The 24,033-nt window shown below is 38.9% G+C and overlaps 1 protein-coding gene and 1 non-coding gene across 6 annotated transcripts in view; both read right to left on the reverse strand.

Moving 5' to 3' along the window:
• Nucleotides 1–24,033, reverse strand: part of LOC125230890 (atypical protein kinase C) — a 408,150-nt gene that overhangs the window by 136,840 nt on the left and 247,277 nt on the right. The gene's annotated exons all lie outside the window — the stretch shown is intronic.
• On the reverse strand, nt 16,637–16,709 carry Trnav-cac. The gene has a single exon. It is a non-coding gene; the product is annotated as a tRNA-Val (tRNA).

Raw genomic sequence — 24,033 nt, forward strand, 5'->3', positions numbered from 1 at the left:
CGTATGATAAGTTGAACCGGCCATAATAATATATTTATTGAATGATCGTTTGCAAGTACCGATACAATTCGACCTATTGGGATCTTTTGTGCAATTACCAACTTCGATCCTAAGACCCTTTAGCTATTCAGGAGCTTCTCGACCATCTCCATGTGTTTGATGATGAGGCTTATGGGTAGCTCTTTAAATTCCTTTGGTTCCAAGCAACCTGCTCCAAAGTTCTTCATCCTTTGTCCGACGAAGGCGTGACATTCGCACATCAGGTGTCTGACGGTCTCTTATTCTTCTTACACATACAACATAACTTTTGAATCAAGGTCACGTCTGTGGACACTCTAATCATATCATCACAATCTGTTAACATTGTGGAGAGACTGGAGAGTAATGTCGATATGAATGAAAACTTTGTTAACAATCATATGTGACACAGTTACTCCTCATCCATCCACTATAAACAATTTACCATAACTATAATAACAGTCTTGAATCTAATACCAACTGTCCTTCTGTTCATCCACAATAACTTTCCAAATAAACCCAAAGACGAAAGACAGAAACAGTGTCCTTCATTCCCAACTTTTCTTATTAAGCAGGCGCACGTCTTGACGTAGTTTTATTACGCGACGGGCACCGGCACCTCGATTCCACGAGTGTGGCGAATTTACATACATTTACCCCTTTATTTAACTTCGGCCCGCCGAGATTTGTTCGCGCCGCAGAGGGGAGTCAGCCGTGTTAGGTGGGTAAGTACTCCTGGTTCTGTGTTTAGAATTTAGTTTAGCAATATTTCGACCTTCGCCTTATTAAGTTATGGTCTTGAAATAATTTAACCTTGAAGTTCTAGAATTACTTTGATCCGCTGTTTTTCGATTCAAATGCTAAGCGCTTATTGACATGAAACTTGTATTAGACTATGTAGACTGTACCTGTTGGACTTAAATTGGAATCACTGTTATGATTCCGCGTATAACTATCACTCAACTCGACTACCTATTACTGTTGGACTAATATGAATGTTAGATACTAACTTTGAAAGTAAGTGCTTCATTTCGCCGTTAAACGTAAGTTTGGCGAAAAGATTAGAAATTGTATAACTGTAATCTTTGTTTTCAATTAAAAAAAAAGAGAAACCTTAAACATTTCGTTATCGTAGCGCAAGCGATCGCCACCTAAGCTAGGCAGTACGAGTATGCCGGTACATAGGTACCTAGTGTCATTCCCATTAAGATTTTATTTTACTGCTAACGGAACCCTAAAAGCCAACAGCACTCAGCCAGGATCTTTTTAATATTTACCTTAACGCGCTACATGCCGCACTCGCACGGATGGCAACAGATATAGTACACAAGTTCAGCCTCAATCACAACAAGATAAGGTTGAAAATGTTTGTTGTCGACCGTATACAACTTAGACATTCAACTTGTCTTGTGTCGAGGATTTAAGATTAAAAAAAAGAACAAAGCGAAAGAAATGGAATAAAGGTTCCCTTTATCTCCTGCAAAATTTTCAGTATTTCGTTCCTTTTGCATCCATTGAAAGGTTTTTTCTCAAATTACATGAATAAAAGTCCGTCAAAGACGTGAACGACATTTCATGGTTCGGTTTGGCTGGCCAAACTTTTTAGTAAAAGTAGAGTAGGTAGTAAAAATGTTACATTATTTTTCTTTAAAAAGCATTTTGCGAGGTAGGTACCCAAAGGCTTGTGTGCTTCTGTGGGATAAATGTTTGATTTCATTTCAATTGTTTCCTTGTTAGTTCTTATATAAGGTGCTAACAAATTAGTCACGGATATTTTAAGGGGCGTTAATTAACATTAAAACAATTAACTTCCACTAGACATTAAAAAAACTTTTAATATGATTTTTTTATTTTCATTTACCGAACAAAAAAATATTGTAATTTTCATCTAAAAATAATCACCATTTACATTTAACCTGACAAGACGTTTATCACTAGCTGTCATGTCACTCAATGTCAATAATTGTATGTATTAAATGTCATTATGGTTCAGCGTAAAAACTGGCAGTTACAGTTAACTAAAACCTGTTAAATACTAAAACCTGTTCAATGAGTTTTCATTTGATTTTCATTAAATGATTACACTAACAGGGTGTTTTAACGTAGCAAATTGGTTTTCTAGTTATCTCCAAAAAAAAACCTATGATATTTCATACATAAATATACTCCAGGAACGGAGTACTATCAGCCGTAAAAATATCCGTGAATAATTTGTTAACACCTTATATTTTTTAACTTCTGATTAGCAGAAACGTCTGCAATCGATGCCACTAGGTTTAGAATAAATTTAAAAGTGGAAAATGTCTGCCTTGGAGTATCAATCCAGAGGCCGTGAGTTCAAGTCTCACCCAAGGAAGACATTTTCCACTTTTAAATTTAACACCTTATATAATTTATAAATGAGTTTTTGTTGATGATGATGATGATAAAATGTGTATGCAACTATACAGTTTTTATCCCAGTTTCACCTTTACGCGTAACCTTGTACGAGTTTCAAGGGGGGAAGGCCGGGAGAGACCGGGCGTGTGGCGCGTTAGCGTAAATATTACATAGGCTTGCCAAGTAGGCTTCCGGGGTCCACTGAGGTACCTACTAAAGGCCACTTTTAACATACCGTCGACTTAACAACTTTATTTCTGAAATAAATAAAAATAGAGCACTTAATGCCAAAAGATATCCTTTTTTCGTTAAAATGACGTTTACCCCCAAAAAAACAACGCCCCTTTTGTCACTGACATGTCCGACCCATATCGAATTTAGACCTATTAATATAACATGTATTTTAACATTATCCTAAAATTCCTAAACTTCCAATCGCACCGTATAGATCATCCGATTTCACTCGAGCGAAATCGATGTATGTTTATTCCATATATCACAAAGTATATACCATTTACCATCATATATCAGCGTACACACTCCAGTAGCCAAGCGAAATGAAAACAGTACGTATAGTGACATATTACATGCTATTAAGTGCGAAGCCATGTACTTTATTTGCTTGCGTATCATAACATAAACAATATTTGTCAGTGTATGTTTATATTTGGGTGAGAGGCACACAGGGCTGTACGATATAATCATTAAAGTAAACTTTTAGGTGTTCGTTTTACCATTCAACGCCAGATATAATATTTTGCTCGCCCCGCGTCGCGTCGTGATAAGAAGTGGCGTCGATAATATTATGAGTTATGGCGCAACATACAAATTTGCTTCATTTGTCTTCATCAACAGAAAACACCAAAGAATAGCAGTATAATAAAAACTTTTCTCAATGTGATCGACATATTCTCAGCAAATTAGACAGTAAGTATTTATAAAGATAAATACGAGCTGTGTAGGTATGCAAAATTGCAAATGCCAACTGAGATTATATTGTGCTCCAATTACGTTTCTATAACAAAAGCCAATCCAGAACACAATCTCTCTCTTCCAAGCTATGAATCCCATATGGTGGTGTGGGGTCAGCTTTCTGTGTGATCCGCTTCTACTTCGCCCTATATTTGACGTCGTCTTCGGACACTATGCACTCAGCTATATCTTTTAGCACTACGTCCCTCCATTTTGTCTTCGGTTTTCCTCTGCCTCTCTTACCGGGGATCTTACCCCATCCAGAACACAATGTATTTCAAAAAGGGTTAATTGGGCCATTTTTTTCAAAGTTGTCGACCCCACTTTTTTGGATTTGGAAATTTTTATGTGGTTTCCACTCAGAATCGCGAGCTCTTTCAATTCTAATAGGAGAAAAAAGTGTTCCAAGGTTTTTTCCCATTCCGTTACCATTTTTTCATACATTTTGTATGGCGGTAACGGAATGGAAGGTTCGAAAAAATGTATAGAAATCTTGGGACATTTTTTTTCTCCTATCAGGATCGAAAGAGCTCGCGATTCTGAGTATTAATCGCGTAAAAAATACCCATGTTACAAAAAATGTGGGGTGGACAACTTTAAAAAAAATGGCTCAATTATTCTTACAAACAGTGATCATCGATTTTTCAGAAGATTTAGAAAACACACCTAGTGCACCCTCACCCTAAAGGGTGGAGGTTGTATTCATGTAAATAGAGGTCTTGCTACCCAATGTTTGAACAACTTACGGCGGAAAAATGGAATATCGAATACTAACAGATTATTAACTTGGTATCCTATCGGCCAGGGACAGGTAAGTAAAATAGGCCTGTAGTCTATTTTACTTACCTGTACGAGGAACTAATTGCGTTAAATTATACGTATTATAACACTGTTACACAATATATAGTGATCAAGCATTTTTTCTAAATAAGGTAACAGAAGAAGTTATTTAATTCAGTTATCGCAGGTAGTCCCGATACAAAGATGCGTTCTTCTATTTTTAACCCCCGACGCAAAAACGACGGGGTGTTATAAGTTTGACGTGTCTGTCTGTCTGTTTGTCTGTCTGTGTCTGTCTGTGGCATCGTAGCTCCCGAACGGATAAACCGATTTAGATTTAGTTTTTTTGTCTGAAAGCTGAGTTAGTCGGGAGTGTTCTTAGCCATGTTTCATGAAAATCGGTCTACTATGTCGCGGTCGGGGGTTTTTTCAAAATTTTAATTTTGTGGGTATTAAATTATACACCTTCATTTTTATATCTGGCAATTTATATAATCATGAGATTCATGAGTGACATTCGCCGCTGCATTACATACTGCCGTTAAATATATACGTCACTCCTTATAAGAACCGTATTTACATAAACAGCGCTTGCGTTTAGGCCGTAGCAGACTCGTCGCAACTGTAATGCGGTTGTAGTTGAGTTATCAACTATTTATTGACAATCGTTGCCATAGTTACGATCACCTTGGTTACTTAAAATCCTAGTACTACATATTTTCTTATTTACATATAAGAGTTTTCTAAAGTCGGACATCTATGTAGAATGTTTTTAGAAGATACTACAGCAGTTCTTTTTCTCTTGGCTGACGGGACAGGATAGAATAACAACAAGAAGTAGATCAACTGTCATTTTAATGTCACTTTGAGAGTCTTTTCGATGTGCTGGTCTTTTATAGACTAACAGGTTAGCATGGATAATGACAGTATTCGGTCAGAGTGCCCATTACGGCTAACCGATAATTCAGTTATATCGATTATAAGGATCGTTAACGGTTAGTAATGCGTATTGTTAGCTTAGTGTACCGAGGTGTTTAATGGCTGGCCATTTGTTAGTGTTTGATGATAGTTTCAGTTCAGGTTTCGGCATAAAAATCACGTTTTAGCTGAAGTAGTTTCGGTCAAAACGCTGCCGAATTTTTCTGTCATGCAATGTCGGACCACAGTATAATATAGAACAGCCATACTCAAAGTGTGCTCCGCAGAGCCCTAGGGCTCTGCAAAACCTCTCTGGGGGCTCCGTGTGAGTTTTGGTTGACTGATATGCGACTTCAACTCTCTTCCATACCGAGGATTCACCAATTGTATAAATCAAGTCAATAAGTCAATGTCAACATTGACATATTGACTTCTTAGTAGTAAAGTTGTTTGGTGTCCGCTTTTGTTTTATTGATATAAATAGTTATAGAGAAAGCAAGATTCCAAAACTGATTTAAAACTTTAGCGAGTGTGAATCTTGGAAGGTCAGAGGATTTTTTAAGCACGAGGGTTTTATGCTATAAGAACGAGAGTGAAAAAAAAAGTATCTGAGTGAAAAACATTTTTTTTTAATTTACCAATATCACTACCCCAATTTACTTACTTAGTTAATAAAATCTAGAATATATATATATATATATATAAGTAAGTAGAGATGGGTCGTGGGTAAATACCCAATCTACCCACCCAGGTATTTACCCGGTAAATACCTATCTACCCGGTATTTACCCGTATCTACCCAAATTGACGGGTAGATTCATTTCATGTTGCACATGCTGATTTGTGTTAAAATGGAGATAAATACTAAGTTAGTGGTGGTAATTATTATACACAATTCAAAACGAAACTGTTCAGTCAAATATACAATAAAGATTACAGAAGTTTTAATGTATATTTTTAAAAATAATTAAAAAAATATGTTTTACGTGTGCTTTTTAGATTGCATTAAATAGTCGTATTTCTAAATATATAAAAGAAGAAGCTGACTGACTGACTGACTGACTGACTGACTGACTGACTGACATATCAACGCACAGCCGAAACCGCTGGTCCTAGAGATTTCAAATTTGGCACGTAGGTTCCTTATATAGTGTAGAGGAGCACTAAGAAAGGATTTTCCAAAATTCACCTCCTAAGGGGGTCAAATGGGGGTTCAAAGTTTGTATGGGGAAACAAGATTAGTGTAAGCGACGCGATATTGTTTTGTGTGTTTTTATATTTAATAAAAATATTGAGGGTGTCTGGAAGCATGAGTGGTATGCGCCGGTTCAGGGCGAACGCGGGGAGCGGCCAAGGGAGGGGAACAATCGGATACTTGTCATTGGCTCTCAGCGATGAGTCGATCTATGCAACTACGCGCAAAGGTGCATGCCTCTCGCTGTCCAATCATCCTTACGTTTTTGATCTTAAAATCTGTATATTATTTCACCACGTCCCTTACAAGCTGGTCTTCGAACCTGATCTCTGAAATCTGATGATCCGCACACCGAAAAGAACTATGGTAAATACACGAAAAGGTGCTAAGAAGCAGGAAGAAAAGCAAAAGGAGCAGGAAGAAAAGCAAAAGGCTGACCAGGAAATACCTACGCCGAAACAGGAACCAGTTTTTCAAGCTGCTCAAAACGACGAACCTGTAAAATTAAATCCGTTGGATAAGAAAATGGAGCTGTTCGATAAAACAATTACTGTTGAAGTGGGTAGCACGAGCGGAAAATGCAAGGCGGATGATTTCGCGAAATCTAAATCCATTAAATCTACTCGCAAGTCGCAAGCAAGTTCTGCTCGTTCTTCAGTCGTCGCCAGAAAGAAGTTGCTAGAATTAGAAGCGGCAGAGGCAAAAGCGCGTATACAAATGGAATTAATCGACAAAAAGCTAGCGGCGGACCTAGCACAATTGGATGAAGAAGAAGAAGAAGAATACAGTTCACAATCGGAAGCTAGTGAAATTCACACTAACAAAGAAGTGGAGAAGTGGTTAGACCGCAGTCAACAAGAACTGAAGGGCCAGCCTGTGCCACCAACGGAAAATAAATTGGACAAGCTGCACCCGCCGTCAGCGCTGGCTGCACCAGCGCGCGACGGCACTGAAGATACGGTTCACCTTTTAGCAACGGCACTGAAAGACATAGCCGCAGTCTCCTCTACTAATGGACCTAACGCTCGAATGTTGAGCCGTCTCTGCACACCGCGAGATTTACCTTCATTTTCCGGTGACCCCATGGAGTGGCTCCAATTCAAGCAAGCGTATGATGAATCAACGGAAGTGTGCAATTTCAACGACAAGGAAAACCTATGGAGGCTACGAAAATGCCTTCAGGGACCAGCTAAGGAAGCAGTTACCTCCCTGTTAATAGGAGCCACTGCGCCAGATCTAGTGATGTCTACTCTTGAGCTACAGTTTGGCAATCCCGATATAATTATATCTAAAATTGTACAAAGCATTAACAAACTGCCGGTGATGTCTCAAGAGTATCATAAGGACATAGTGTCTTTCTCCGTGAAGGTCAAGAACTACGTTGCAGCAGTAACAGCTATTGGTCACGATGAGTACCTAAGGGGGATGAAAATCATATCCGTAATTCTATCAAAATTGCCAACTGTTTTGCTATCTAAATGGATTGACTACAGCTACCCGCTTATCAACGAGGGCAAGAAACCAAGACTCGCTATTTTGTCAGATTTTTTAAATGACGAAGCTCTGAAAACATCAAAAACAGCAGTTATACTGGCGGGCGCATACAGTGACACTAAACGTAAACAAGGTGATTTTTACCGCTCTCAAACCGTGCTAGTGCAAAATGAACTCTGTGACGATGTGTGTAAATTTTGCCGTACGTCAAAACACGACCTAACAGACTGTAAAATGTTTAAAAAATCACTACGTAAAGATAGGTGGGCCTATGTGAAACGCCACGGACTATGTTATAAATGTTTAGTGTCCCGCCACAACAAAGAAACCTGCCCCGCGCCCTGTTGCGATAAGGAAAACTGTGGACTATCTCATCACCGCTTGTTACATTATATTTCACGCGCCAATAATACAAACCCTCAATCTAGTGTGAATATTACCGAAATAACGGATACTGATGTGTGTGAAACGCGATCTGAGACGGTTACAAACATTAACTCAACAAGCTGTAAAGTTCTGTTGCAAGCTGTACCTATACACATTCACGGACCTAACGGAGTAATTAGTGCCACTGCGTTATTGGACAACTGCTCAACTGTATCACTGATAAGCGCCGACCTCGCCGCCCGCGCCGGCCTGCATGGTACTAAAGAAAAAATGTGCGTTAGCGGGGCATGGAGAAACACCGAACATGAGTGCGAAAGTGAGGTAGTGAACTTTGATGTGTCTAACAGAGATGGACAGATGTTTACGTTACGAGCTCGCAGTGTTACGGACTTAAACTTACCATCGCAAAATGCATCTAAAGTGAACCTTATGCAATATGACCTTAAGGTTGAAATTAGAGAGCAGTTACGTAATACTAAATATGAAAAGCCTCAGCTGTTGATCGGGCAGGACCAGTATCATCTTATGATGCCACTGCAAATAATAAAGGGCAAATCCGAAGGGTCTTACATAACTCAAACCGTCTTAGGCTGGTGTGTTCATGGTCGCAACACAGTACCGCGCGACAACGACCAACAGCTAGATTCGACCTTATTCATAACTGCAGACGTGCAAGTTGAAAATGAGCGCACACTGCGAGAAATACATGAAGAAGTACGCCGCTCTTTCGCTGTTGAATCCATGGGAGTGTCGTCATGCAGTCCACGCCAGAACTCCGAGGACCTGCGCGCACAGGAACGGCTAGAACAAACAGCTAAGTTGATTGAGGGCAGGTGGCACGTGGGCCTTCCATGGAAAGATATTAATTGCAACATGACTGAATCCTATGGTAACGCACTTTCGAGACTTAACGGGGTGGAGAGAAAATGAAACGAGACGATGGTTACGCATCAAGATACACCGAAAGAATAAATCACCTGTTCGATAACGATTACGCAACGGAGGTCAGCGACCCTAAAGTCACAACAAAAACATGGTTCCTGCCGCATTTTGGGGTTGACAACCCTAATAAACGAAAGTTAAGGCTTGTGTTTGACTGCGCATCCAAAAATAATGGCCTTTGTTTAAATGATTACCTGTATAAAGGACCTGATCTACTCACATCGTTATATGGAATAATGCTTCGATTTCGCGAAAATAAAATCGGAATAACTGGCGATATACAAGATATGTTTCTAAGAGTGAAAATCATCCCTGAAGATCAAGATGCCTTTCGTTTTTTGTGGAGACCCGTGTCTGAAGGCTCCGCTGTTCGTGAAGGCCCTATAAAAACATATAAGATGACATCTTTAATATTTGGAGCAAACTGTGCACCGTTTATTTCCCAGTTCATAAAAAACAAGAACGCCGTGCGCTATGAGTCATCGATGCCGGCCGCTGTCACTGCAATATGTAAACAACATTATGTAGATGATTACATTGATAGTTTTGAGGACGAAGAAACCGCAATTAAAGTGGTGAAGGAAGTGGCCTATATACATAAAGAAGGCGGTTTTAATATTCGTAACTGGACCAGCAACAATGAAACATTAATTAACAGTTTACCAAAAGAGAACTTAGGCTCAACGGCCATAAGGTTCAAAATCGACCAACAAAACGATGGCGAACGTACGCTCGGATTAGTTTGGTTTCCAAAAGAAGACTTACTTGGGTTTGATGTCTCTTTCAAGCGCATACCGGAAGCTATCATATCTGGAGAGAAGATACCTACAAAGCGAGAAATGCTCAGAGTTGTTATGTCGATATTTGATGTCTATGGGTTCCTATCACCGATAACAATAAGAGGAAAAATAATCATTCGTGATACATGGAAACAAGGCCTAAATTGGGATGACATGATTTCAGAAGAAATATTTAAAAAATGGACCGAATTTCTTGAGCTATTGAAACGTGTTAGTTCAGTGCGCCTGCCCCGATACTACCAAGCCGCCGTGCGCGCGAGCGAGACGGACGATGCACCGAACGCACCGGATAGAGAAGGCCGCCGGCCGGCTACCTATACAAACCTACAGTTGCATTTGTTGTGTGATGCGTCATCGCAAGCCATATGTGCCGTAGCCTACTGGCGCTGGTTAGATAACAATAACAGATGGCAATTAGCATTTATTTCTAGTAAATGTCGAATTTCACCGACTAAACATAGAAGTATACCACGATCAGAACTAGAAAGTGCATGTCTAGCGGCAAGATTGGCACATACTATAATCAAAGAACACAAAATGACCACCGAGAAAATTTATTACTGGACCGATTCAACCTGTGTGCTTCACTGGATACATAACGACGCACGTACCTATAAAGCGTTCGTCGCGCATCGCCTCGGGGAGTTAGACGAATTAACTCAATGTAATCAGTGGAGATACGTACCTACAAAGATGAACGTGGCCGATATTGCTACACGAGACACCTGTGAATTTGGAATGCTGGAAAATGAATGGTTTCACGGCCCTGGGTTTTTGTACAGCACTGAGGAAAATTGGCCTTCAAACAAACAGTTGATTAAGCCTGACCCCTTAGATCTAGAGTACACATTGATTGTAAATGAAACTCCTGAATACCTACCAGCTGTTCCTGAACCTGAAAGATTCTCTTCGTGGTTAAGATTACTTGCAGTCACCTGTAAAGTATTGTTGTTCATAAATAAATGTAAAAAACTTACCTGCGAGGTTAATGGAGACCTGAAAGAGAAAGCGGAGCGTTTGCTAATCCAATACTTCTCAAGCGCAGTCCTTCCCTGAAGACCTGGAGAACCTGAAAAACAAAAGAGAATTAGATCGGAAAAGCAGATTACTTACCTTGACACCATTCCTCGATGACCATGGTATTATGCGCGTCGACGGACGAATTGGGGCGGCCCAGGACATACTGCCGGAAACAAAACAACCCGTGATCCTTGATGGGCGCAACCACGTTACCAGGCTGATCGTTAAACATTATCACGTGTCGGCCGCGCACGGTAATCAAGAGACGGTTGTAAATAACCTGAAACAGAAATATTGGGTTATTCGAATTAGGCCAACTGTAAAACATGTGAGCAGTAAATGCATGTTCTGTAGAATAAAAAAGGCACAACCGCAACCACCCAGAATGGGTGACTTACCTCCTGCCCGTATGGCCCATCACCAGCGCCCATTTACGTTCTGTGGCATTGATTTGTTCGGGCCAATGGAAGTTACAGTACTGAGACGACGGGAAAAGCGGTACGGAGTGCTATTTACGTGTCTTACCATGCGAGCTATCCACATCGAAATAGTCACGAAGCTTACAACTGACGCATTGATCATGGCTATGCGAAGGATGGCTGCCCGTCGTGGTTGGCCTCAGCATATTTTTTCTGATAATGGGACAAATTTAAAGGGAGCTGACAATGAGCTTAAGAAGTCTATCAGAGAGTTAAATGAGGACGTACTAAAAGATTTAGCCTTGAAATACGGCACCACATGGATGTTTTTGCCGCCAGTTAGTCCCCACTGGGCTGGCGCGTGGGAACGACTGATTCGAACAGTTAAGACGTCACTCAAGGTGGTATTAAAAGAACAGGCTCCAAGAGATGAAGTTTTGAGCACGCTCATGGCAGAAGTCGAACAGATAGTAAACAGTCGGCCGCTCACACACGTCGCGGTTGAACCAAAGACTGATGAAGCTCTTACACCAAACCATTTTTTGCTTGGAAGCTCTTCCAACTTACCGACTCTTGGATCATTTGATCACTCTGACATGTACCTTCGTAAACAATGGCGTACCTCCCAACGACTTGCGGACCTGTTCTGGAAACGATGGGTACGAGAAGTACTGCCACAGATGATCCCTCGCCAGAAGTGGCACCAAGACCAACGACCCTTGCAAGTGGGAGATCTGGTATTGGTTGTGGATCCGGCATCACCCCGTAACGTATGGCCTAAAGGAATAATACAGGAAGTGATACCGGGGCGAGACGGCCGCATAAGAGTGGTGCAGATAAAAACCAAATCCGGCACACTTCGGCGATCAGCTGCACGCGTCGCATATGTACCGACTGAGGATGAGTAAGTGCTGATGCAGCACTGGGGGGGAGTATGTAAGCGACGCGATATTGTTTTGTGTGTTTTTATATTTAATAAAAATATTGAGGGTGTCTGGAAGCATGAGTGGTATGCGCCGGTTCAGGGCGAACGCGGGGAGCGGCCAAGGGAGGGGAACAATCGGACACTTGTCATTGGCTCTCAGCGATGAGTCGATCTATGCAACTACGCGCAAAGGTGCATGCCTCTCGCTGTCCAATCATCCTTACGTTTTTGATCTTAAAATCTGTATATTATTTCACCACGTCCCTTACAATTAGTTTGACTATTTTATTCGAAACTTCACAGGAAGATTCCTTAAGACGTATGGCTGAATACGTGTTTCAGGTTTTTTGAAAATTTAACCCCTATAAGGGTGAAAAAGGGGTGATAAAGTCAAAAAATCAATATGGGTACCGTTTTTATGGTTTATCGGGTCGCTGATCACGATAAATACAACGTTTTTAAAATGTAACGAGGCGGAAGTGAAATACCTTCTCCCCTGTTGTAGTGCAATGGGGTTTAAATATCAAAAAAAAATATAAAAGAAGATATTGACTGACTGACTGACATATCAACGCACAGCCGAAACCGCTGGTCCTAGAGATGTCAAATTTGGCACGTAGGTTCCTTATATAGTGTAGAGGAGCACTAAGAAAGGATTTTTCAAAATTCGCCTCCTAAAGGGGTCAAATGGGGGTTCAAAGTTTGTATGGGGAAACAATGTTAGTTTCACTGTTTTACTCGAAACTTCACAGGAGGGAGGGTAAAAACATATGACTAAAGACGTGTTTCAGGTTTTTTGAAAATCTAACCCCTAAAAGGGTGAAAAGGGGGTGACAAAGTCAAAAAACTAATATGGGTATCGTTTTTACGGTTTATTGGGTCGCTGACCACGATAAATCTAACGAAGCGGAAGTAAAATACCTTCTCCCCTATTGTCGTGCAATGGGGTTTAAAAATAAAAAAATATATAAAAGAAGAAACTGACTGACTGACTAACTGACATAATATATCAACACACAGCCGAAGCCGCTGGTTCTAGAGATTTCAAATTTGGCACATAGGTTCCTTATATGGCGTAGAGGAGCACTACGAAAGGATTTTTCAAAATTCTCCTCTTAAAAGGGTGAAATGGGGGTTCAAAGTTTGTATGGGGAAACAAGATTAGTTTGACTATTTTATTCGAAACTTCATAGGACGATTCCTAAAGACATAACTAAATACATGTTTCAGGTTTTTTGAAAATTTTACACCTAAAGGGGTGCAAAGGGGGTAAAGTCAAAAACACAATATGGGTATCGTTTTTATGGTTTATCGGGTCGCTGAACACGATAAATACAACGATTTTAAAATCTAATGAGGTGGAAAAGAAATTTTCTCTCCTGTTGTTGTGCAATGGGGTTAAAATATCCAAAATAGCCATAAGTATAGGTTTAGTGTTTATCTTTACTTCTGGGTCAAGAGATTTCAAATTGACACGGAATTTCCTTAGAGGACCACTAAGAAAGGATTTTTCAAAGTTCACCTCCTAGCACGATAATTTGACAGGGACAGGGACAGGTACAGGGACAGGAACGGGATAGGGTTAGGGTTAGGGATAGGGATAGGGATAGGGATAGGGATAGGGATAGGGAAGGGATAGGGATAGGGAAAAACATAGGAATAGGGATAGGGATATGGATAGGGATAGGGATAGGGATTAGGGATTAGGGATAGGGATAGGGATAGGTGTAGATAAGGATAGGGATAAGAATAGGGGACGGGGACGGGGATAGGGATAGGGGAGGGACGAGGACAGGGACGGGGACGGGGACAAGGATAGAGATAGGGACGGGGATAAGAATAGGGATTGGGGTCGGACTAATCGGTCGGCAATCGATATCTAGGCAGTGTAAAATGCAGGTGGCTCAGTGCGAAGGGATTAGTAAGTAGGCATCGGCGAGTATCCTGCATCCGTAATAACTATTACATTCAATGTGCTGTAAGAAGATCGTTGTTTGCTTGCCTTTTATATGTTTACGTTTGCAATAATTATAAGAAAAATGAAAAAAATTGTAAGCGATAATGCAAGGAAGTACTTTTTACCCTACCGACCATAGCGTCGAGATACTGGCTATGTGGGTTGTATGAAGTTTCCCCAGTATAAATATTTATATAGGTACAAACATATTCGTACCTACTACCTACGCTGTGGTCGCTGTGAAACAAATTCTACAATCATTGCAAGAATTTCTTTTAAAACAATAGTAATATGTGTAAGGTACAGTCAGCCAAAAAAGTGGTTTAGGTACCACTTTTCGATCAATACGTAGTGGTTTACCACTTTTTGACTCAGTGGTAAACCACTTTCTTGGCTGACCGTACAGCAAATAGATCAGTTACAATGGCCCCCCAGTCGAGAATTGCCCCGCTTTACCTTAATCGAAGTAATCGCGGACAGATGTACCTACAAAGAAACCTATGGATCCAAATGAAAATCTTATTTTTTGTAAACGTTTCATAAGAATACTTTTATTACGCGGGCGAAGCTGCGGGTAAAAGCTAGTATACGATAAAGATAAACTTCCTAGTACTGGTTGGAGGGGGTTATGGTGGGGTTAGGGGGAGTAAAATGTATTTTTTTCATATTTCATGGAAACTATCATGAATATCGAAAAGTTTTGTATGTACGAACTAAAGTAGACACAATTTCCTACAAAAAAGTTTATGTACATTTTTGTCATAAAACATACTATGTATAAGTTATGAGCTTCAAAAAGAGATTTTTAAAATATTTTTATTCACATATTTTCATTTACAGTTTTAATTTATCAGACTTATAATTTATATTAAAAGCATTTTAAATTATTTCTGTGTGTCAGAGAATGATATTACACCATTTTTATAGTTGGAAAGATACACTAAAATTACATTTTATCTCATAGCAACCTATTCGTTCTCAATTTGAATAAACATTATGTGTACAATTACAAAGACTGACTTAAATTAATCTATTTTAGCCCAAAACACCATTTAAAACGTCAAATTTGGAAGAAAAATGAAAATACCCGCGTATTTACCCGCGGGTAGGTAAATATCGGGTATTTACCCGGTAAATACCCACCGTCGGGTATTTACCTGGGTAGTTACCCATCTCTATAAGTAAGTAATAGGATGAAGATTAAGTTTATAAAGTCTCATAATTATTAGTTTTTGCGGACCCTGCACTAAAAACTAGGCAGTTATTTCAACTGTTGTAGAGCCAGGCGAAGGCAGGTATCCTTAAGCGAAGAGACTCGGTTTTACGGTAATAGTACAGTATGGCCACTCCCGCTCCCCGCTGAAAGTGCCACCCACCCCCTCTCGGTTACCTCACAGTTACCGCCTGTCAAAAACGCGACCAGTCGACCTGTCATATTTCACTCATACAAGCATAGTACGCGTTCACCTACACGAGCTTAGACTGTATGCTAGGAACGCGCCTCTTTCATATATCTGATCGCCAGTGTCCGAGGTGTGGTAATAGTTTGACTATAACAAATCAAAAGTCAGAACAGGTAATACGCCAAGTTGACATTGAAAGTTCAAAGTGCCTATATCGCTACCCGCAAGTAACAACAAAAACTCTATAAGATATGACCTCCAAAGCCACCAGAGGTCGTCAACGCCCACACACCTATAGTGTATACAGGATGACCCGACCCACTTGTCACTTATTCGTGAGTTAGCGGGTGACAAACCTGCTCAATATTGTACGTGTGACCTATATACTTAGGGTGATTTGGACTTTGCGGGATTTAGGTTGGCTTATACTCATTATAGGCTAGGCGTTCTTTAACAAACGGCCTTACGTTTGTTTTCTGACGCAATTTTTTTGTGCTTTTTCAGACACAATAAATCAAATTCTAGCAAGAAATATTATGAGCACTTAAAATAACACTTAACTAATAAAATATACGTCACCACACTCTCGCTCCCATAGGTTTACAAAAGGGTAATTTAACCCTATAGTACTTTTCCTGTACAATCTCACATATAAAAGGGCAGACAAGCCTCAACCAATTAAAAAACTATGTCAGCTTCCATAAAAAAAACGGACTTTATTAATTATTGTATCACCAATTTGCTTTAACTAATAAAGGCCAACCATACCCTCGTTCCCATAGGTATTCAAAAGGGTCATATAACCCTACACTAGTTCCCCAGTTTACTATCCCACTTAGCGCGGGGCAGATAAGCCTCAACATTGAAAAGCTTTCAGAAGTGACGCGCGTGTCGCAGATTACCGCCCCTTGTTAGTCGTGGCCATATCTGTCGAACCTTAATAACTGCCGGTGGGACAAGACACAGGCTGAAAAAAATGTTATAAAACAAAAAAAAGAAAACAAAAAACACAAAAAAAAACTTCCTCTGTTTCCGCCCGGGATCGAACCGGGGTCCTTGTGCGTGTGAAGCACACGTGATAACCGCTACACTACGGAAACTTATTTGCAACGCCTCAAATTTGGCACCACTATCTAGTTGTTACGTAATGCGAGTCATGTTGCGGCAATTCAGTTCTGTGCTGTGGGTGCGGATGTGTCAAGTAGCTAATACCTTATCACTTATCAGAGTTGTAAAATTGTAATAAAATCGGTTAGCTAATCTTTTTTATTTGGGAATTGTAAACTCCAACACGTCCAATAATATTTAATGGTAATGTCTCGTAAAAGAATTGGATATTTTTATTTATTGGAGTCACGTTTTACGATTACATTAAGATAAATATTAAATCATGTATTTACTTAACATAAAATAATGACATTATGTGAAGCGATTACCAGACATATGTGCAATTTTACTAGTAAAATACCCGACCATCAGTCTCTTCAGCAATGTGATCACTCTCCGTAACCGCCATGCACTATTGACGCTGTAAACCGCCTATCTCTCCTCCCAGACACCGGTCCGGTTTACACACATCGGCCGTGTACCTAACAGCCCGGTAATTTGTGACCCTGCTACACAGACTACATTAGACACCGCATCACTGTCTGGCCTAGTGGGTAGTGACAAAGCCTGCTACTTAAGCCTGTCCTGGTCCTGGGTTCTAATCTCGGCAAGGGCATTTATTTGTGTGATGACTAATACAGATATTTGTTCCTGGGTCATTGATATTTTCTGTGTATATCGTCACCTACCCACAAGCTTTGGCTATGGTTATGGTTGGTTAGTTTGGGCCTAGGTTGATATGTGCTAGGTGTCTACCAATTCAGAAGTGTTTATAAAGAGGGCGTGGTCACCAATTGAGTAGCATTTTACAGCATTACATAGTAAAACAGCCGAGGTTCAATCCCTAAAACATTTTTTTTTAATATTCCAAAACTATTTTTTTTTGTGTCGAAGGATTGGGAATTTAGAGAGGGACCTCTATTTTGTCCACAAATTGGACGCCGGGATGTGACATCCCGGGGAGAGGGACATCCCGGGGAGAGTTATAAACATATGACAACTGCATCAAGCGTCCTCCCATACTAAATTACTACAAGAGAACATATATTATAGTGACTTTCAGTTGCTCCATCTAGTAGTTGAGGTGTTCTGTGCCCTACTATCATTCTCTGACCGCTGGAACACCGTATCTCAACGGGATAAGGTTAATGAAAGGTAAAAATGTATAGATGATGGTGCATGCTATATCTTACGGGATATATTTAGGATGCTGAATTATTAAACGGTCGGGTGTTGGGTATGATTTAAAATAGGATTACGCGATTCAGTATTTCGGTTTATCAAATTTGGACGTGTTGAAATGATACGGTGGATTAATACATGAAAGCTGAATGATTTTAGAATGTTATTGTCGTAAGGTTTTGAGTCGTATGCGTAAGAAACGTAATAATGGACTGGTTCGAACCGAATGTACCTGTTTAATATTAGACATTAATCGGATACGTCAGCGTCAAAAATGACATTTTTGTTTGAAGTAACAATTGATATTGGTGATGTACCGTTTCCAACAATACAAAAAAGAACTAATTTTGTCAAATATTTCCCGTGAAGTATCTTAAATGTTCTGATTTACTTTTATATTCACTTTTTACTTACTTTGTTTATCGATATGTCGATATGTCATTTTGTCAATCTCTACTTTCTGTGAGAAATTATTCTAGGCCTAATAATTAAGTAAATACACAATATTGAGAGATTTCAAAAATGACAGTTTTGTTTGAAGTAACATTTGATATTGGTGTCATCTTAGTTTACATTTTAGAAGCATTACTGGATTGTTGGTATCTACTAAAGCTATTATATTATTACTTTTAACTACTCCTTAACATTGTATGGATTTTTAAAACATTATTTATATTCAGTGGATTATAATTGTTAATCGTGGATGTATGTTTGGTTTAGATTTATATTAGGGTGGAAATTTCTGACCGATAAGCCCTTATTAAGTATACTTTACAGTTGGAAAATTCGTCATTATTTCAACTCCAGTATACCCAATCCTTAAAATAGCGCTGTGTCGTATTTTGCCATCGAACTATTTTAATTAATCTTCGGGCAACTTATCAGCGAAGTCCCAAGTCGGGCGCCACTTGTACAGAACCACCCAAAACTAGTTATTTCCGGATCGCTCTGGTTAACAAATGCGATCTATTAGCAGGCGACCCGAGTCATCGCTTAAGTGCTATTAACGGGTTATTAGAGCGCATTTAGTAGAAGAAAAGAAAAACTTAAAGGTTTTTTTACGAAATTAGGGTGTTACTAAAAAAATGCTCGTTAAGAATTAAAAATAAATAAAATACAAGCATTTTTAAAATAACTCATTATCTATTTAAAATTATACATTGAGTGTTTTAATAATAAAACTACCGTGAGAAACTGTCCAGTCCACATGTAAAATCGGATACCATCGCGCGTGCTCAATGAAAATGCTCCTCGTTACGGGTCGAAATATGTCGAGCGATCTTCGACAATTTTACGTGAGTTATCCAATTTTACATGTTTAATATACATTGCGTGTATTATAACACGATGCTTATTAAGCTGTAACAATAAATATATCAAGCGTTTTTTAAATGAATAAACCCATTTATATTATTGTTATGGGTCAATCCGCGGCATGAGTAACATACGTCACGATTTTATGGCATGTTCCATTTATTCACGATGCAAGTTCAAGTGATAATCCTCTAAAATAAGTGTTACTTTCCCGATATATGCATAGATCCTTTCATTTGTAGCTGTAGTATCCAGTTTATTTAAACACTCAATGAAGTGACTCGCGTTACTGTTGATTCACCCTTATACTGGTTTACTAATATGGTCATTTTGTACACGAAAAGGGTAAATAATTTGAACACAATTTTAGCTGATGTTAAGTACCGATGCAGTCTAGGATAGAGAAATCTTAACTTAAATATGTCTTTTCAATCTTTGTTTATAAATATCCAAGATATCATAAGATATCATAATTCGAGTCCCACGTTGGGCGCCAAATATCGACCATCTTCGAGACCCGGTTATTTCCGAATCCATCCAGTTAACGGCTCGATTGCAATTAGCAAATGAGTCCCGGGTCGCCGGTTGATTGCAATTAACAGATTATAATTAGACAGGAGGGCCACGCCGCGCCTTTACGGGCCAATCTCGGGCGGACGTGGCGGGAATCTCGAGTTTAAGGCCCATTGCTCACTGGTGAGTGAAACAAACTGAGATCACCTACAGGTTGGGAATTACGCTATTAGTTTGTCCATTGGCAAATAATTGACTAGATTATGCAACAGAATGTTCGAGATACCTACGAATATTCTGAATGTAGTGAATCCGAGTATATTTCACAGGTAAAAATCAGTTTTGAATATGTTATACGGGAAGCGGCCTTCATTGAAAATTCAAGCTCTTAGAGTGCTTTAGGAGGCTCGTCGTGACTAAAATTCCATATTTACCCGTTTCATAATATCTGCCAAAATTTTAACGAATAACTCATGTGGATTCTCATGCCCTCAGACTAAAAGAAAATCTTTTTGAGTATAATGTGTTCACAAAACGAACAATGTTAGCGATTCTTGTATATACACTTATACAGCGCGTAAACCTAATAAGGGCGATAAGTGAAACCAGGCATATAATTCAATATTGTTATCATTAACTAAGAGGTGTTTTTGAGTTACTTTTAAATTTCACCCCATAATGAATTTTTGAAAAATTTCCCAGCAGCAATGTACTGTAAACGTGGTTGCGATGACAATCAATGACAACTGTCAACGAGCGGGTAACGCGAGTGTGTTTGCATTACGTTGCGGGCCGAATTATTTTGTATGGATAAAAAAAATATTTCAATTTTAAGTAAAAGTTATCTAATTCCATTTTTTATGTCCTGTACTCACCACCGTTAAGAGGTTCGCCCGTATTAGGTTTACACCCTGTATACGTAAACTCAAGCTTGTATTCCTAAAACGGGAAAGCAGAGCACAGGAATCTGCTCATGTTTCAGTGCCACTCTTGGAAATCAAGGTGTTGAAAAAAAAACCGAATCGTCTTATTGCGGTGAGGAAAGGAGTGGTAAAATATTTAACCCGCACGGATCGGAAAAGAAAATCTATTTGGAATATAAAGACTTGAGATTGGTGTACTTGTAATACTTGTATACCTTTACATTTAAAATAGGACTACCGATCCAGGACAATATCCCCAAATGAACCTTTACCAGTACAACCCGACACTCCACCTTAAGTCGAAGGCAATTCCTTGGATAAACAATTACCGGTTTAGCGGCTACGACGGCTGAATTTGAATGGCCCTTCGCTTTTATTCCGGGCCGTGGGCAGTAAAACGTGTAGCTAAGCAAGATTGAGTTGTAAGACGGGGCTGGAATGCTACATTACAGACCTAGGACGTAAATAAGTGTGATTGTAGTCGATTACAGGCGTGGGTGATAATCGTTTTATCGGAAGAATGAGAAATAAATAATATATACCTGAGGGATTAAATTCACAACAGGACCCGTGGCGAATGGACTTACCTGAAAACGAAAACATATTGTTAGAAAAACTGTTGTACAAGTAAAATTAGACTAAGCCTAAATGTATAGGCCAATCAACCTTCTTACACTTTATCACGAACCAATAAGTAATACGCTGATGATATATGGCAATTATGGCATGCATTGATATCGTTATTTATCAGCTAATAATTACCAAAAACGCCGAAACACATATCAAATATCTCTAAACGGCTTACTTAAATGAAACTATTACATTTGCATAATACCTCAACAGTCTCAACACCTGTTCAATAATCCGCGCGGAAACTAGCATCAAAGTTTATAGTTTGAACCAACTTAGTAGAAACATTCGAAGGATAATATTATCGGGCGGCAAGGGCCCTAGTCGCGCTCACATTTGCATACCCAACCACTCAATGCCGCTACGCTCGACAGGTACCTGAACACCGAGTTTTTATCGCTGGGAAGAAAAATACCCAGTATTTTCTGGGTGAGATAAATTGGAATTTCACTTCGAGTTTTTACTGACTGTTTAAAATATGTGGTGACTGAGTCAATAACATGAAATTTCTTTATATACAGGCTAAAGAAGTTATATATTTTCGAAAGGACATCATAAACCATAATCTCTTACATTCTGAAAGAAAAATGTAAATATCAAATAAAACAAATAATTTAACAACGAACACGACATACATCATTTTTAATAATCCTCTTTTTGCATGAAGGTATTTAAAACAGCAAAGATACTCGGCCATCAAAACATATTATGCTTATGCTTTTACACAGCACTAGTACTGCATCATACTTTGGGGTTACATCTATCCACAAAGTTACTATTTACGACCATGCTTTAAAACTTAAGCTACTAAAACCGCTGTAATAATTCAAGTTTGCCTCCAAACTACATCTTACTAAACGGTGCAACACTTGGAAGTATTGGAGACAATATTATCGCAAGTAAGGCCCCACTCGGTGAAATTTGCATATCCTCTCGACGCTACCCGAGTTTACCTCCGCGCGGCGGCGGAATAAGGATTCTGATCTCGATTTTTCAACATCGGGGACGAATTGGTGTTACGTGAGGTTTATGATATGGAGTTTGATGTGAATGTTTTAAATGTAGTATACACTTAATATACGAACCGTCATAAGGTACTCAGCCTAAAATGATACAACATTGAAGATACATTTTGAGCTGTTTTCGAAATTCTCTTTAGAATAGTAAATAAAGTCTTAAAGTTTCTTACGACCGCTAGACGAATATCTTGACGACTGGATCTGATCCAGAACTTTCACTGAGATCGCATTAACATGAGCGACTTTCAAGGGTATAATATAAAAATAAGATCAAAACCAAAACTTGTCGTTCATCTGAATCGTGACCCAAGTCAACTTCTACCTTGATGATGTCCCTTTGTGTTGTTTATACACCGTGTTTCACTTAACACTAAAAACCTGAAAACAGTTTGTTCAGAATCGAGAGTAGAATCGATTGAGCTATATCTTGATGGGGGTAATATTTTTATTTAAATTAGTATTATTAGTTATTTTTTACGTGCCCATTCTATTGTACTCGTAATACAACATTGTGTATATCGCATTGCTAGAGGTTAATTACCTTTTTTCAGTATTTAGGGGTATTAATACTGGCCGCTTACTTGGACGATTATTTTTTCCGCTACTAGTTTGACGTTGTTTGTCAGTTTAATCTTAATGTTTATCATAAGTCATAACAAATTGAACTCGTACCTAATTACAACCTTGTCATTTTGAATATTGAGTTTATTTGCTTACTGCGATTACCTGTCCAATTTGAAGTTTACTGTGACAAAGCTTTAAAGTGTTTTACAGTGACATCTTAGCTGTCTATTGGTAAACCTTATGTCGTTGCAGTAACGTACACAAATAAATAGTCTTATGGTTTATGATGGTAGTTAGCAATTATTTTATTGAGTGTAGAGCTAAAAGTCAAGTAGAGCTGTACAGAAAATTAAAAATTCAATTTAAAAAAAAGTAACGATCAGATTAAAAGATGAATACTCTAGATGAGTTTAAAAAAATAAAAATCAGTTGGGGTGTCTGAGGTTTTGAGTGATACCGGAAACACCGTGTATTTATGATCTAAATTTAGACATAAAAATACACCCTACAAAAACTTTTTCGAGTTGTATACTTTCATTTATTACATAGTGTCATATGGACCACACATAAACAAACACCCAACGAGCAAAACAAAATGTTTTAGCTAGGTATACAGAGTGGGGCCTGTAACAAAGGCGAAGAATTGAACTCTAGGCTATTCTCCTTATACTGATCAACATTTGTTCGGCGACTTTTAAAAATAACTTGTATTTTGATTTTTACCACCCTTGAAAGTTTTTTCTAAGAGGTAATGTATTGCGAATTCTGTTAAGTCTAAAGTGTGACAGACAACGTCAATGACAACAATAATGGCGTACATTGAAGCTAATATTTATTTTGTATGAAAAATTAAAAATTTAAAGACTTCATAATTTTTAAAAGTCACTGAACAAATGTTGATCAGTATAAGGAGAATAGCCTACAGTTCAATTCTTCGCCTTTGTTACAGGCTCCACTCTGTATATGTAAAATAATGCCAAACTTTTTTAATCTTCTCGAAATTTGTACAATTTACCTGAAGACGAAAGTTATTTAAGAAAGCGTTCAAGGAACCCCTTTTGATCAGAGAGTAATTTATGGGAGGCACGATTATTTTTACGCTACGTAAATTAGGTACAAAAGGTGAATTTATAACTTCAGTAATTCTTTTGTCACCGGTGTTTATTGTGTAA

The sequence above is a fragment of the Leguminivora glycinivorella genome, chromosome 11 (genome assembly GCF_023078275.1).
Source record: "Leguminivora glycinivorella isolate SPB_JAAS2020 chromosome 11, LegGlyc_1.1, whole genome shotgun sequence".
NCBI classification, from domain to species: Eukaryota; Metazoa; Arthropoda; class Insecta; order Lepidoptera; family Tortricidae; genus Leguminivora; species Leguminivora glycinivorella.